The 16,706-nt window shown below is 41.6% G+C and overlaps 1 protein-coding gene across 4 annotated transcripts in view; it reads right to left on the bottom strand.

Moving 5' to 3' along the window:
* The window catches only part of exd1 (exonuclease 3'-5' domain containing 1), a 124,801-nt gene that overhangs the window by 58,383 nt on the left and 49,712 nt on the right, over positions 1 to 16,706 (bottom strand). The window lies entirely within an intron of this gene.

Genomic DNA, 16,706 nt, shown 5'->3' with positions numbered 1-16,706 from the left:
CTTTAATTTAGGCACGATCATAGTCTGGAAACCTAAAGTAGGTCATTCACAAATGAGAAAATCTGCAGATGCTGGAAATCCAAGCAACACACACACACAATGCTGGAGGAACTCACCAGGCCAGGCACCATTTTTTCAAGCTTGGTCTGGCATTCTAAGAGTTCACAGTCAACTTTAAGTCAGTTGTCGTCTTTATACTTTGAAACCTCAACCAATGAAAATCCAAGACAAAACTAGTTATAGGTTGGTGGTGCTAAAATTGAACACGTTCCTTGTTATTCAATTCCTCAAGTTCAGCACCAGTAATCAAAGACAAAGTTTAGACTCCACAATTCATCCCTAAAAGCTCCTCTGTCATATGTGTGAATATGTATTTTTTCAGATTTCTTACTTTAATAGCTTAGTGTTATTTTTAAAATAACACTTCTTTGTGCTGAAGTCCACCAGCAGAAGGGTCCTGTAGCTCTAATGTACACAAATAGAATCAGTATAGATGGGAAAATGGTGGGCTAAAAGGCCCATTTCTGTGATGCTGAACTCAATTTTTGAACACCTTTACAGATCATTCTTCTAAACTTAAAGTTAGCACAATTTGTGTTTGTAATTTAATCCTAAAGCCAGTTGTCATTGTGAACCTTACACTTTGATTGAAAGTTGATATACCCTTCAAGAATCTTAGTTACCAACACACACATTACTATTGGTAGATCCAACCACTGGAGAACTAAATGACTCACTCCCATTTGTTTGCTTGCCCTTAAGATAAAGACCAACATACCATTGGTTTCTTAGACAATCTATTTATGTGATGTGGGCAATACTTGAGAAGATGATGTTGATAAGAAAAAAAATAGGAGGAGAAGGTCATCTGGCCTGTCAAGCCTGTTTCATCATTCAATTATCTCATGGCTGATCTAGCTGTGCTCACAGCAGTTCCATCTACCTGCCTTTTCCTTAGAACTCTAAACTTCCTATTATGCAAAAAATCCATCGGTGTCTTAATTACACTTAATGAGGTAGCCCCTACTGCTTCCTTAGGCAGAGAATTCCATATGTTCATGTCTCTCTGTTTTAAATCTATTCCTCCGAATCTTGATGCAAATTTCAGTTCTGGTCTCACTTACCTCCTGCCTTCATCTTATTTATCCCTTTCAAAATTTTATGTTTCTTCCCTTTCATTTCCCTGAATTCCAGAGAGTATAGATCTCTCCTCATAGACTAACCCCATCACCACAATGAACCCTGTGAACTTTCTCTGCACTGCCTCCAAAGCCAGAATATCCTTCCTGAAGTAAGCATACAGTGCTCTATCCGTAGCCTCAGTAACACCTTGCACAGTTGCAGCACCATCCCCTTGTTCACCATCTTTAGGCATTCTTAAGAGTCAAACACCCAGAGGACTCTCTGTTCCTCAGTATTGGAAAGGGCATGACCATTCATTATGAATGTCCTAAAGGGCTTGACCATTCATTATGAATATCCTACCCTTAATAATGGTCCAAGATATATCAATAGGTCAATAGGTACATTTAATGTCAGGGAAATGTATACAATATACATCCTGAAATTCTTTTTCTTTGCAAACATTCACAAAAATAGAGGAGTGCCCCAAAGAATGAATGACAGTTAAATGTTAGAACCCTAAAGCCCCCAACTCGCCCCTCCCATGCATAAACAGCAGCAAGGCAACAACGCCCCCCCCTCCCCCACTAGCAAAAAAAAAGCATTGGCATTCTCCACCGAGTACCCAAGTGTGCAGCAAAGCATCAATAAATTTCACAGCAAGAGGGGAGACATAACCAACAACTCGCTGATTTATGGTGTTAAAAGTCTGTTGCGTTGCTTCTTCCAAGCTTTGTGTCCAAAGAACTTGGGTTTCTGGGCACGCAGCCAGCTCGCTGCTTCCAATCTTCTGTGTACTTCCATGACACATCAGGCGGCAGCACCAGCTTTGAATCAGCCTGTCTCCAGAGTCCCGAAAACCTGGCATCCTGAAGGGTGCTAGTCTTCCAGGCTGTACCTCACACTATCAGGATTAAATTCCACCTACTCTTCACTGCCTACCTATCTTACCAATCAATCAATATTACCTGATAGTGTACAACTATTTTGCACACCAACACTACCTTCAGTCTTCATGCCAGCTGCAAACTTACTCGTCACATCTCTTACATTCATATCCAAGTTATTAACATGTATATTGTTATTAACAAACAATATGGGTCCCACCACTAGTCACAGACTTACAATAATAAATCCTTTATCATCACCCTCCATAACTTTACTGTCATCACATGGGCTCCAAAACTTGTGTTATTGTCCTATCTGGGATCTTGATAAAGGTCGAACTTAAGTCTCTATCGCACAGACCATATTCATATATTGTTATTTCTTTGAAAATTTCAATAAAGTCAGACAATTGCTTAAAAATGACATCTTTCAAAAGATAAAATTAATTCTGCCCTTGAGAATACTTCCCATGAATTTCACTACCATTAGACTCACAAGTCTGTCATGACCTGGCTCATCCCTGCTGCTTTTTTTTGAATAAGGATACAATATTTATTGCCCTTCAGTCATTTGGCACTTCATCTATAGCCAACGTTGGTTTGAAAATCTTTGTCAGGGCCTCAGCAATCTTCACTTTTGCATTCCTCAGCTGCCTGGCTGTCAAAGCATGCCATCAAACCATGACATCAAGTTTGCAGATGACACAAAAGTGGTTGCCCTCATTAAAAATGATGACAAGACAGAATACAGAGAGGAAGTGGAGAGGCTGCTGGATTGGTTTGAGCCTGAACATGGAGAAGGTGGACTTCAGGAAGGTGCGGCCGAACCATCTCTCTCTGTGAATACATGGCTCCTGCACAGAGAGTTAAGTGCACCAAGTTCCTGGGAGTTCACATTACAGATGACCTCATCTGGTCCCTTAATATCACCTCTGAGAACAAGGTGGCACAGCAACACGTCTACTTCCTAAGATTGAGGTAAGCAAAGCTCCCCCTACCCCAATAGCTTAACTGTGTTTTACAGAAGCACCATTCAGAGTGCTTTGACAACTTGCATATTCATCTGGTATATCCATTAGCCAATCTGGACATCGGATCTTCAATCAGGTCCACTGCCTGAAGATAAAAGGCAGCAGCAGGTCAGTACAGGGAAAAAAAAGTGTTGACCAGCGACCAATCAGTGCTTGGGATTGATTACCAAGAGCAAATAAAAGGAAGGCAGGGGCAAGTGCAATGGCCATCGTTGGAGTGGACAGAGTCAGGGTGGTGATTTTGAGGCTTTAGCTCTTCAAGGCTTCATTGAACTACAACTGCGAGAAATACATGTAGCTGCAGCTTCCAACAAATTGTGTTAAGGAGTTGAACTCTGGATCATTCGGGAGGCTGAGGGGGTGATATATAGAACATATGGCAAGGTAGTTACACTGAAGGAGCAGGACACAGGAAATTGTGTGACCATCAGGAAAGGAAAAGAGGTTCAGAAGTCAGGGAAGAGTACCCCCATGGCCAACCCTCTCAACAACAGGTAGATCACTTTGGATACTGTTGGGGGGGAGGGGAGAGACAGAAAGACGCAAAGCCACAATGGCTGGGTCTCTGGCACTGCAATTGCCTTTGCAACTTAGAAGGGTGGGGGGAGGGGCAGGAAGAAGAACAAAGAGAGAAGCGGCACAGTGTGGTGATAGGGTATTTGTTAGTTAGGGGAATGGACAGGACATTCTGTGGGAGAGAACAAGATTTTCAGATGGCATGTTGCCTCCTGGGTGCCAGGGTTTGGGATATCTCAGATCGAGTCCTCAGTTTTCTTAAGTGGGAAGGTGAACAGCCAGAAGCTGTGGTCCATGCAGGTATCGATGATACATGTAGGATGAGTAACGTCAGTTCAGGGAGGTGGGTGCTAAGTTAAAGGTTTAGGACCTCCAGGGTTGTGATCTCAGGAATGCTATCCATACCACTTGCTAGTGAAGCCAGAATGAGAAAAATTATACAGTTTCAATATGTGACTAAGAAGTTGGTGTAGGTGGGAGGGCATAAGAATTTTGGATCATAGAGCTCCCTTCCAGGGAAGTTGGGACCGAAACAGAAGGGACAGCTTACAGTTTGCACTTGAACTGGAGGAGGACTAATATCCTAGCTCGGGGGTCGGCAACCCGCGGCTCTTTCACCTCTGTGCTGCGGCTCCCTGTGGCTTTGGGAAATAATTGGTCAGTATTTAATTAAAATGTATTTTATATTAGTTTGTTAGTTTTTGAAATGTAATTCTAAATTTGAAGATTATGGTGATCTTGTACAATCTAAATAAGACGTTGTGGCGACCCATTTCCTGGCACATTGGAACCGGCTCACAATTAGCCAGCGTTCAGGCTAAGGGAGATAGCCTGTGGGGGTTTGTGAGTACGTGTCTTTTGGAGCATCTGCGCCCATGGGGGCCGGGTTGAGGGAGACTTAAAAGCAAGGCTGTTTAGTTCGAATAAAGTTATTCGACTGCAGTTTACTGACTGCGTGAGCACACCGCTACAACATGTTTTTATCACTATTAATATACGTCACCACTGCCAATACCTGACACCCGTCAGTGCGCGATTTCTTTAATTTTTCCATCCAAGGTAGGCTAACTATGGAGAATTATAAAAAAAGAAAAGTGACTGAAGAAAACAGAACGTTTAATGATATGTGGACAGATTCATTTGCTTTCACTGTTGACGAGACTGGTTTACCGGTATGCTTAATATGCAATGAGAAACTAGCAAACAACAAAAAGTCAAATGTCGCAAGGCATTTCCAGAATAAACACGCAGCCTTTGCTCAAAAATATCCGGATGGAGATGAGAGAAAAAAAGCCGTTTTGGAACTGATGCGGAAGGTTGATCTGAGCAAAAATCATTTCAAAAGATGGATGAAGTCTGGAAAATCAATGACATACGCTAGTTATATTGCTGCTCAGGAAATAGTCAGGCACGGGAAGCAGTTTACAAATGGTGAATATATAAAAGAATCTTTCATTAAGATTTCAGAACATCTATTCACGGACTTTAAAAACAAGAGTGAAATTGTGCAGAAAATCAGGGTAATGCCCCTCTCTGCAAAGACTGTCAAAGACAGAACCATAAAAATGGCAGAAGACATCACAAGACAGCAAATTAAAGACATCAATTCAGCTGTGGCCTACTCGATTGCCTGTGACGAGTCTAAAGACAAAGGTGATATTGAACAAATAGCGCTGTTCTGCCGGTATGTAAACTCTGCCGGGCCACAGGAAGAACTGATTGAGTTGATACCTCTAAAAGACCAAACACGGGGGGAGGACATCTGTGAGGCTGTCTTGAATTGTTTAAGAGCCAAAGGAATAAAGACCACCCACCTGGTGTCATTAGCTACTGATGGGGCACCGAGTATGACGGGAACGCACAAGGGATTTGTGGCTTTACTGCAGAAGTCGCTGGACAGAAAGCTGCTGACTTTTCACTGCATCTTGCGCCAAGAGGCACTGTGCGCTCAAACATTTCCTCCGGAATGCACAGAAGTAATGGATGTTGTCATTCAGATTGTCAATAAAATAATGGCAAAAAGTTTAAATCACCGTCAATTCCGTTTGTTACTGGACGAGCTGGAAAGCGCATATTCTGATCTCCTGCTGCACAACAAAGTCCGGTGGCTGTCCAGAGGGGAGGTGCTGAAACGCTTTGTCGTGTGTCTGGAAGAAGTGAAAACTTTCCTGGGCAGCAAAGGGCTCACCTTTCCTGAGCTGGAACAGCCAGAGTGGCTGGAAAAGCTACACTTCATGGTAGACATGACAGCGCACCTGAACATGCTGAACACAGCTCTTCAGGGGAAAGGACGTACAGCCCTGCACATGTTGGAGGATGTTTTGGCATTCGAGCGCAAGTTGACAGTGCTTGCCAGAGATTTACAGAAAGGCACTTTGTCTCACTTCCCCAATTTGAGAGAGTTCAAACAAGGTCACGACATGATAAATTCAGAGTATTTACATTCTGCAATCATCGCAATGCAAACATCATTTGGGAAACGCTTCTGTGAGTTCAGAGAGGTAAAAAACACATTATCCTTCCCGGTCACTCCCCTAAGCATCGATCCTTCCCTACTGAATACGACTGCATTGGCAGGTGTGAGTAAACCTGATCTTGAGATGGAACTGGCCGACATAGCCGACAAAGACATATGGGTGTCCAAATTTAGACGCTTGACAGCAGACCTTGAAGATGTTGCCCGTCAGAAGGCCGTTCTTGCTCAGAATCACAAATGGAGTGATATTGAAAAACCTCCCAAAACCGGACAAACTTGTGTTCGAAACATGGAATGCTATCCCCGACACTTATGTAAACATTAAAAAGTATGCGCTTGGAGTCCTGTCGATCTTTGGATCCACATATGTATGTGAGCAGGTGTTCTCCAACATGAACTTTATTAAAAACAAACATCGTGCACGCCTCACAGATGACAGCTTGCGATCCTGTGTAAAGATGAAGGTGACGTCATACAGCCCTAATGTGCAGATGCTGTGCGCTGAGGTCCAGGAGCAGAAATCCCATTAACCAAGTATGATAAATATTTTAATTGCCTATTATTTTACATATATTCATATTTTTTCATTGTTCAGTGAAATAGTCCTTTTATTTTTCAGGTTGACAGCTGGCTGACGTTATTTTTGGTTTGCTGCTGGCAGAAAATTTAAGTTCGGCGTTTTTCATAAATACAAGAAGGACTCAAATAGACATTGAGTATTTTACTTAAAAGTAACCTTCAACCCAACGTCTTTTTTTTGGAGTTCAAAATGTTTTTGTTGCATGCAGAAATGTAATTTCATTTTCTCTGCAGGAGTTCATCAATTTCATAAATGCAACACATTATAGTTTGTTTATACATAGCATAAAGGCAAGAAAAATGTTGTATGCAGTGTTATTTCATTTTAAATGTCAAACGGGTTTTGTGGCTCCCAGTGTTTTCTTTACTGTGGGAAATGGGTCCAAGTGGCTCTTTCGGTGGTAAAGGTTGCTGACCCCTGTCCTAGCTGAAGGTTTGCTAATGCTGCACAACGGGGTTTAACCTAGAGTTGCAGGGGACGGGAACCAGAGTGCCAGAACAGTTAGTGGAGAGGTTGTGGAGGCAGATGTTGGTTTGACCTCAAACAAAGTTAGAAATGAAAAATTGAGCCTGGGTTCAACTAGTGTCCTGAGTTTACTATATTTCAATGCAAGCATCATCGTAGGAAAGGTGGATAATAGTGCTAAAGATGAGGCAGCTGGTGTACAGTGGCAATGTGTAGTGAGGAGAGGCTGTTGATAGAGCAAATTACAGTCAACAGGATAAGTTGCAACTTAAAGGGAGACAAAAATCGAAAAGGATGAATACAGGAATGTTTCAAATCTCGTAGTATACAGAATAATGTAGATGAACTTGCAGCACAGTTGCAGATTTTCAGGTTATGATGTAGGAAGCATTACTGAATCAAAGGTGAAATATTACAGCTGGAAGCTTAATGTCCAAGGATACACACTGTATCAAAAAGGATCGACAGGAAGACAGAAGGGGTGGTGTTACTCTGTTGACAAACAATGAAATCAAATCATCAGAAAGAGGAGACATAGGGTTGGAAGGTGTTGAATCACTGGGGGTAAAATGACCCTAGTGGGAGTTGTATACAGACCCCAAACAGTAGTGAGGATGTGGTCTACAAATTACAACGGGAGATAGAAAATGCATGCCTAAAGGGCAATGTTACAAGTGTCATGGGGGATTTCAATATGTAGATAGATTTGGAAAATCAGGTTGATGCTGGATTCCAGGAGGGGGAATTTTTAGAGTGCCTATGAGTTAGCTTTTTAAGAGCAGCTTGAGATTGACCCCACCAGAGGATCAGCTATTCCGCACGGGGTGATACGCAATGGACCAGAATTGATTAGAAAATTAAAGATTGAATTAACCCTGAATTTTGAGGCTAAAGTCAGATTTATCAGTATTACAGTGGAGTAAAGGGAATTACAAAGGCATGAGAGGGGAGTTGGCCAGAATTGACTGGAAAAGAACACTGGCAAGGATGATGGCAGAGCAGCAATGGCTGGAATTTCTGGAAGCAATTTGGAAGGCACAGGATATATACATCCCAAAGATGGAAGAGGTATTCTGAAGAAAAGATGACACCACTATGGCTAACAAAAGAAGTCAAAGTCAAAATAAAAGACAAAAAGAGCATATAATAGAACAAAAATTAGTGGTAAGTTAGAGGATTGGGAAGCTTTTAAAAACCAACAGGAGAAAACAAAAAGTCATTAAGGGAAAGGTGGAATACAAAAATAAGCGAGTCAATAATATTAAAGAAATTACCAAAAGTTTTTTCAGAAACAAAGTTTAGAGGTGAGAGAGGATAATGGACTGCTGGAAAATGATGCTGGAGATGTAGTAATAGGGGACAATGTAATGGCGGACAAACTGATTAAGTATTTTGCATCAATCTTCACTGTGGAAGACAGTAGCAGTATGGTGGAAGTTACAGATGTCAGGGGCATTAAGTGTGTGAAATTACCATTACTACAGAGAAGTTTCTCGGGAAACTGAAAGGTCTGAAGGTAGATAAATCACCTGAACCAGATAGTGTCCGCGTCAGGATTCTGAAAGAGGTGACTGAAGAGATCGTGAAGGCATTAGTAATGATCTTTTAAGATTCACTAAATTCTGGAATGGTTCAAAAAGACTGGAAAATTGCAAATGTCACTCCACTCTTCAAGAAGGGAGAGAGGCAGAAGGAAATGAAACTACAGGCTAGTCTGACCTCAATGGATGGCAAGATGTTGTTGATTATTAAAGATGAGGTCTCAGAGTACTTGGAGGCACATGATAAAATAGGCCATAGTTAGTATGGTTTCCACAAGGGAAAATCTTGCCTGACCAACCAGCTAGAATTCTTTTAAGAAATAATAAGCAGGACAGACAATGGAGAATTGGTTGATATTGTGTACTTGGATTTTCAGAAGGCCTTTGACAAGGTACACATGAAGCTGCTAAACAAGTTACGAGCCCAATGTATTACAGGAAAGATTCTAGCATCGATAAAGCAGCAGCTGATTGGCAGAAGCCAAAGAGAGGGAATAAAGGGAACTTTTTCTGGCTGGCTCCCAGTGACTCATGGTGTTCCACAGGGGGAGGGGGGGGGGGTCTGTGTTGGACCAGGTTCTTTTTTTTGTTAAATGTCAATTATTTGATGATGGAATTGATGGCTTTGTTGCAAAGTTTGCAGACGATATGAGGACAGGTGGAGGGGCAGGTAAAGAGGCTACAAAAGGACAATAAGGAGAATGGGCAAATAAACTGCAGATGAAATACAGTGCTGGGAAGTGTATGGTCATGCACTTTGATAGAAGAAATAAAAGGATTGACTTTTCTAAATGAAGAGAAATTACTAAAAACTGAGGTGCAAAGGTATTTGGGAGTCCTTGTTGAACTAAATTGACTTTATTACTTTATAGCAGGATTCCCTAAAGGTCAATTTGCATGTTGAGTCTGTGTTGAGGAAGACAAATGCAATTTTAGCATTCCTATCATGAGGACTAGAATATAAAATGATACAATGCTGAGACTTTATAAAGTACTGATGAGGCCTCACTTGGAGTATTGTGAGCAGTTTTGAGCCCCTTATCTTACAGAAAAGATGTCCTGAAACTGTAGGGAGTTCAAAGGAGGTGCACAGAAATGATTCTAGGATTGAATGGCTTGTTTAATGATGGCTCTGAGCCTGTATTCGCTGGAATTCAGAAGAATGAGGGTGACCTAATTGAACCCTATCAAATTAGGTGAAAGGCCTTGATAGAGTGGATGTGGAGAGGATGTTTCATATGGCAGGAGAGTCTAAAACCAGATGACACAACCTCAGAAAAGAGAGGCATCCTTTTAGAATGTAAGTGAGGAATTTCTTTAGCCAGAGTGCTGAATCTGTGGAATTTGTTGCCACAGACAGCTGTGGAGGCCAATTCTTTATATACAGTGCATATAAAAAATATTCACCCCCCCCCAGATGTTTTCATGTTTTACAACATTGAGTAACAGTGGATTTAATTTGGCTTTTTTGACACTGATCAACAGAAAGACTCGTGTCAAAGTGATGACAGATCTCTACAAAGTGATCTACATTAATTACAAATATAAAGCACAAAATAATTGATTGCCTAAGTATTCATCCCTTTAATATGACAGACCAAATCATCACTGGTTCAGCCCATTGGCTTTATAAGTCACAGAATTACAGGCAGTCCTCGGGTTACATACGAATTCTGTTCCTGAGTCTGTCTTTAAGTCGGATTTGTACGTAAGTCGGAACAAGTACATCCGCTATTATTTAGCGTCAGTTAGTCAAACATTTGTCTTAGTATATAGTATACATTTTACCTTTCTATGCATATAAAACACTTAAGAACTGCATGTATTCCAATAATTAAACCACTGTGTTGCGTAGTAATAATTCTAGCTTTCATCAGGGCTGGGCCTTTCACATGCTCCATTATTCCCACTTTATCCGTTATCCTTTAAAATTGTTCTGATCGTTGACTGACTGTAGCCTAATGCTTTTCCAATGACCAATGGTGTTTCACCTCTTTCCAAACGCTTTATTATTTCCACTTTATTTTCAATTGCGATCACTTCCTGTCAATGGGACAGAAACACTGTGGGCGGCGAGTCATGAGCTCTGCTGGGTCCTAAGGACCACCGCACTGAGACAGGCTAAATGGGACAAGTGGGGGGGCTGTGCTGGGTTTGGGTATTTGATCCTCCACAATATTCCGCGTGGAAATTTAAACTGGAGGTGGCAATGTTTTTTTTACGAGGTCGAGTTGTGAGCTCGACATCAACCCGGCACGGATGGTACTGGAGTCACTGGATTGACATCAACCTGGCACGGGAGCGGTCTGTCACTGGATCGAACTTGAGCCCAGTGCTGATCTCATTGCGCCACCAGCCGACCGGAATGGGGGGGGGGGGGTCAGGGTGAATCTTACTAAGAAAAATTTAAGCTAAATACAAAGTTAAACACTCAACACAGTGTCAACGGCAACAACTTAAAATGGCGGACGGCGTCGCAATCCAACTTCAAATGGCGGATGGCACCGCATTCCGACTTAAAATGGTGGATGGCATTCTCCTTCCTCGGTTTGTAAGTACAAGTTGTCCATAAGTCGGATGTTCATAACTCGGGGACTACCTGTAGTTAACTGGAGATCACTGTGTGTAGTAAAGATGTTTTGATTGATTGTAGTAAAAATACACCTGTATCTGGAAGGTTCAACTGCTGATGAGTCAATATCCTGACGAAAACTACACCATGGAGATAAAAGAATACTGCAAGCAACAAGTCAGGAGATGCATACAAGAAAAATTCCAATTCAATGAATGTCCTTTGTAGTATAGTTCAGTCAATCTTCAAGAAATGGAAAGAACATGGCATAGCTGTAAATCCAGCTAGAGCAGACATTCCTCAAAAAATGAGTGACCTTGCAAGAAGGGGACGAGTGAAGGAGGCCACCAAGAGATCGATGACAACTCTATTAGAGTTCAAGCTTCAGTGGCTGAGATGGGAGAGACTGCATATACAACAATTGCTGTCTGGATGCTTCACCAGTAGCAGCTTTATGGGAGAGTGGCAAAGAGAAAGCCACTGTTGGAAAAAAACCTTACAAGAAATCTCAGACTTTGCCAGAGGGCATGTGGGAGACTCTGAAGTCAACTGAAAGAAAGTTCTACAGTCTGAAACCAAAATTGAGCTTTTTGACTTATGACTAAAAGCTATATTTGGTATAAACTGAACACTGCACATCATCAAAAACACACCATCTTTACCATGAAGCACGACTGGTGACAGCATCAGGAACACATCATTGCAGCAAGCCCCAGAAGGCTTGTGAAGGTGGAGTGTAAACTGAATGCAGAAAAATACAGGGAAATCCTGATGCACTCTGTAAGAGAATTATGACTTGGGAGAAGACTTGTTTTCCAGCAAGACGGTAATAAAGGCAAAGCTATACAGGAATGGCTTAAAAACAAAGTTGATGTCCTGGAATGGCCAAGTCAGAGTTCAGACCTCAATCTAATTGAGAATTTGTGGCTGGACTTGAAAATCCCCATGCAATCAAATAGAGCTTGAGCAGGTTTGGAAAGAAAAATGGGGAAAAACTGCAGTGTTCAGATGTGCAAAGCCGATAAGACCTATCCACATAGACTCAAGGTTGTAATTGCTGCCAAAGGTGCATCTACTAAATATCGACTTGAAGGGGGTGAATCTTGCAATCAATGATTTTGTGATTTAGAATTGTAATTAATTTAGATCACTTTGCAGAAATCTGTTTTCATTTTGACATGAAAGAGTCTTTTTCTGTTGATCAGTGTTAAAATAAGCCAAATTAAGTCCCACTGTGATTCAATATTGTAAAACAATAAACATGAAAACTGGGGGCGGGGGGGGTGGTGAATATTTTTTATAGGCACTGTATATTTAAGGCAGAGGTTGACAGATTCTTGATTGATCAGGCCATGAAGGGATATGGGGAGAAGTCAGGGGATTGGGGCAGAGGGGAAAATTGGATCAGGCACGATGAATTGGTGGAGCAGACTTGATGGGTCATGTAGCCTAATTCTGCTCCTATATCTTATCATTTTATGGTATGGGAGCAGCCAAGCATCTGACCATAAGTCCCTGCAAAGGACTCAGAACAGCTGAGAGGATCATAAGCATCTCCCTTCCATCCACTGGAACATATATCAGAAGTGCTGTGTATGCAGAGCCCTTAGTATTATTAGGGATCGCACACATCCATTCCAGCATCCTCTGACTTTTGACCATTAGGCAGGAGACTCTGATGCATAAAAACAAGAACGGTCAGGATGGGAAACCGTTTCTTCCCCCAGGCCATCAGGATTCTAAACTTCACACTACATCGTATTCGAAGTATCACTCGTTAATCGGTTCTATACTTTACAATGTTTAATATTAATGTATTTCAGTTTGTTATTTATGCATGATTCATCTGTAGATTTTATTGTTACCTTCATTATCGTGTGTAATGTGTGTCATATGTACTACTTACTTTACATCCTGATTCAGAGAAACATCGTCTAGTTTCTATAAACATTCTATGGTTACATATGACATATACATGTATATAGTCAAATGACAAACTTGACTTGAACACATTTCACGTGCATAATCAGAGGATTAACCCCTTGCTCACACCATTTCCAATTTAAAAGTCCAATTTCCAACGTGTTCTAACTTCTATTAACAAACCTGTCTAAGTCTTTCTGAATGCTCCAGTGACCTTTTAGGTAATATATTTCATCACTCTTTATTTATCTTGTTAATGATTTCAATTAATTCAACTGGATTAATCATAAGTGACTTGTCCTTAAAGCTGAGATGGCTTTCTCTGATGGGTGATATGCTCAACTGTGTCTTACAAAACTGTCTAGTAACTAGCCCACAAGAAATGTTACACTAATAGACTAAGTTATCAATAACAGATCATGCTTAAACACTGACTGGGTCACATGGCATTTGCAGAAATAAGAACACAAGTTAATGGTTCTGGTCAAAGATCCTTCTGGATAACATTTCTACTTACTCAGCTTCACTTTCACCCCCTCAAAAAAAAAGGAGTGACATTAAGTAATTTCCAATCTGGTGACACAATTCTCACACCAAAAGTTTGAAAAGATCGTCTTGACATTGGATTATGTGATGATTGCATTGTTAAGCAGTACATGATACAATTTAATGTTTTAAGAGCAAATTCTGAAAAAGCTGTTACTTGGTGAGAAGAGTACGGTTTGCAATCTTGAGTTAACATTTCCAGCTGCACACATATACCCCAAGTGGTTATCCATTATTCAACGTGCACCTGGCATTCTAAATTAGATTGCGTTTTACTGAGCTAGAGAAGATAAAAGTTGATCTCTTACAGAGGACATTTTCACAGCGCATCTAATGCAAGACCATGAGATAAAAGGGTTAGTCAACCACTCTACACTTAATTCCGCTGGAAACGGACTGGCTGGTGTCTGAAAGTCTTTTGAGTGTGCAGCAATGCCATTTGCCAATAGCACTTCTGTCGCGGTCTCACTATGACAGAGAAGAAAGCAATCCCAGTCCTACTCCCTTTACTGTAGCCCTCCAACTTATTCTGACTCATTTATCAATAACTTCCCACACACAGTGGATTCTAGTTAATTGGGACACATCAGGACTAATACATTTTGGCCCAATTAAGGGTCTGCCTCAGTTAGCCGAAATTTCAAGGAAATAGTTAAAATATAAAAAAGACAAATTACCATTTAACCGAGGAACAAATTATGTATTTAAATGAAACAGAACAAATTAGAACACAACCAATACTACTAGAGTACTATAAAACTGTATTAGTTTCTTACAGCTATCAACAGAATTCATCCAGGGTACGCTGCCTTGTTCTTTTGATTGACGGTAAGTGAACAAAGTCAGCACAGACACCTAGTGTAGATAATGAACTGCCTTCATACAATGCTTTTGACAATTATTTATTTCCAACTATTTATTTCCTTTCTAACATTCAAAGTGATTATCAATACCTTCAAATTCTTCATAGCTCTTAACTTGAAGTAGCAAAAGAATTTCATTTTCACTCCCAGGTGTTTCTGGCATCTTCAAATCTGAATGCTTGAAACCATGGCGAGCAAAATGACAATGGTTCTGAATTGCCCTACTGCTTATTGCTCACCAACTGTCAGTGCAAGAATCACTGCTGTTTGAAGACAAACACACACCATCTGATGCTATTTTAAAACTGTTCACTCTAAGCAGACAAGCACACTACTGATGCTAGTTAGAAACTATTCAGCAACATTCAGTACTCCTGTTTGAGTACTGTTGGTGGGGGGGGGGGGGGGGAACAGCCTACCTGGGGTAAGTAACAGTGGCTGTGCCTCTGGCACAGAGTCCAGCCCTGTGGCTCAGAAGTGTAGGGAAAGGAAGAGGATGGCAGCAGTGATAGGGGACTCTAAAGTTAGGGGGTCAGGCAGGCGATTCTGTGGACGCAAGAAAGGAACACGGATGGTAGTTTGCCTCCCAGGTGCCAAGGTCTGGGATCTTTCTGATCATGTCCACGATATCTTGAAGTGGGAAGGAGAATAGCCAGAGGTTGTGGTACATATTGGTACCAATGACATAAACAGCAAAAGGGAGGAGGTCCTGAAAGCAGACTACAGGGAGTTAGGAAGGAAGTTAAGAAGCAGGACCACAAAGGTAGTTATCTTGGGATTACTGCCTGTGCCAAGTGAAACCGAGTATAGAATAGAGCGAGGTGGAGAATAAATGTGTGGCTGAGGGATTGGAGCAGAGGGCAGGGATTTAGATTTCTGATCATTGGGACCTCTTTTGGGGCAGGTGTGACCTGTACAAAAAGGATGGGTTGCACTTGAATCCCAGGGGGGCCAATATCGTGGCGGGGAGGTTTGCCAAGGCTACTGTGGAGAATTTAAACTAGATTTGTTGGGGGGATGGGAACCGAACTGAAGAGACCGGGGAACAGGTGGTTGGCTCACAAGTAGAGAAAGCTTGGAGACGGTGTGTGAGGGAGGATAGGCAGGTGATAGAGAAGGGATGCGCTCAGACCAACAGTTTGAGATGTGTCTATTTTAATGCAAGGAGTATTGTGAACAAAGTGGATGAGCTTATTGCATGGATCAGTACTTGGAGCTATGATGTAGTGGCCATTACAGATACTTGGATGGCTCAGGGACAGGAATGGTTACTTCAATTGCTGGTTTTCATATGTTTCAGAAAAGACAGGGAGGGAAACAAAAGTGGTGGGGGGTGGCACCATTGATCAGAAATAGTGTCACGGCTCCAGAAAAAGTGGATGGCATGGAGGGATTGTCTACGGAGTCTCTATGGGTGGTGGTTAGGAACAGGAAGGGGTCAGTAACTCTACTGGATGTTTTTTATAGGCCGCCCAATGCTAACAGGGATATCGAGGAGCAGGTAGGAAAACAGATCCTGGGAAGGTGTAATAATAACAACAGAGTTGTTGTGATGGGAGATTTTAATTTCCCAAATATCAATTGTCATCTCCCTAGAGCAAAGGGTTTAGATGGGGCGGAGTTTGTTAGGTGTGTTCAGGAAGGGTTCTTGACACAATATGTAGATAAGCTTACAATAGGAGAGATTGTATTTGATTTGGTATTGGGAAATGAACCTGGTCAGGTGTCAGATCTCTCAGTGGGAGAGCAGTTTTGAGATAGTGATCATAATTTTATCTCCTTTACAATAGCATTGGAGAGATAGGACCAGACTAATTGGAGTAAGGGGAATTGTGAGGCTATCAGGCAGAAACTTGGAAGCTTAAATTGTAAACAGATGTTCTCAGGCAAAGGTATGGAAGAAATGTGGCAAATGTTCAGGGGATATTTGTGTGGAGTTCTGCACAGGTACATTCCAATGAGACAGGGAAGTTATGATAGGGTAAATCAAGTCAAGAAAAGCGTACCAAAGGTTCAGAGAGCTGGGTAATGGTTCAGAGATCTAGAAGATTATAATGCTAACAGGAAGGAGCTTAAGAAAGAAGTTAGGAGAGCCAGAAGGGGCCATGAGAAGGCCTTGGCTGACAGGATTAAGGAAAACCCCAAGGCATTCTGCAAGTATGTGAAAAACAAGAGGATAAGACG

This window comes from Hypanus sabinus, chromosome 2, assembly GCF_030144855.1.
Source record: "Hypanus sabinus isolate sHypSab1 chromosome 2, sHypSab1.hap1, whole genome shotgun sequence".
Taxonomy (NCBI): Eukaryota; Metazoa; Chordata; class Chondrichthyes; order Myliobatiformes; family Dasyatidae; genus Hypanus; species Hypanus sabinus.
The sequence above is the reverse complement of the archived record's forward strand: the minus strand, read 5'-3'. Positions and strand labels throughout refer to the sequence as shown.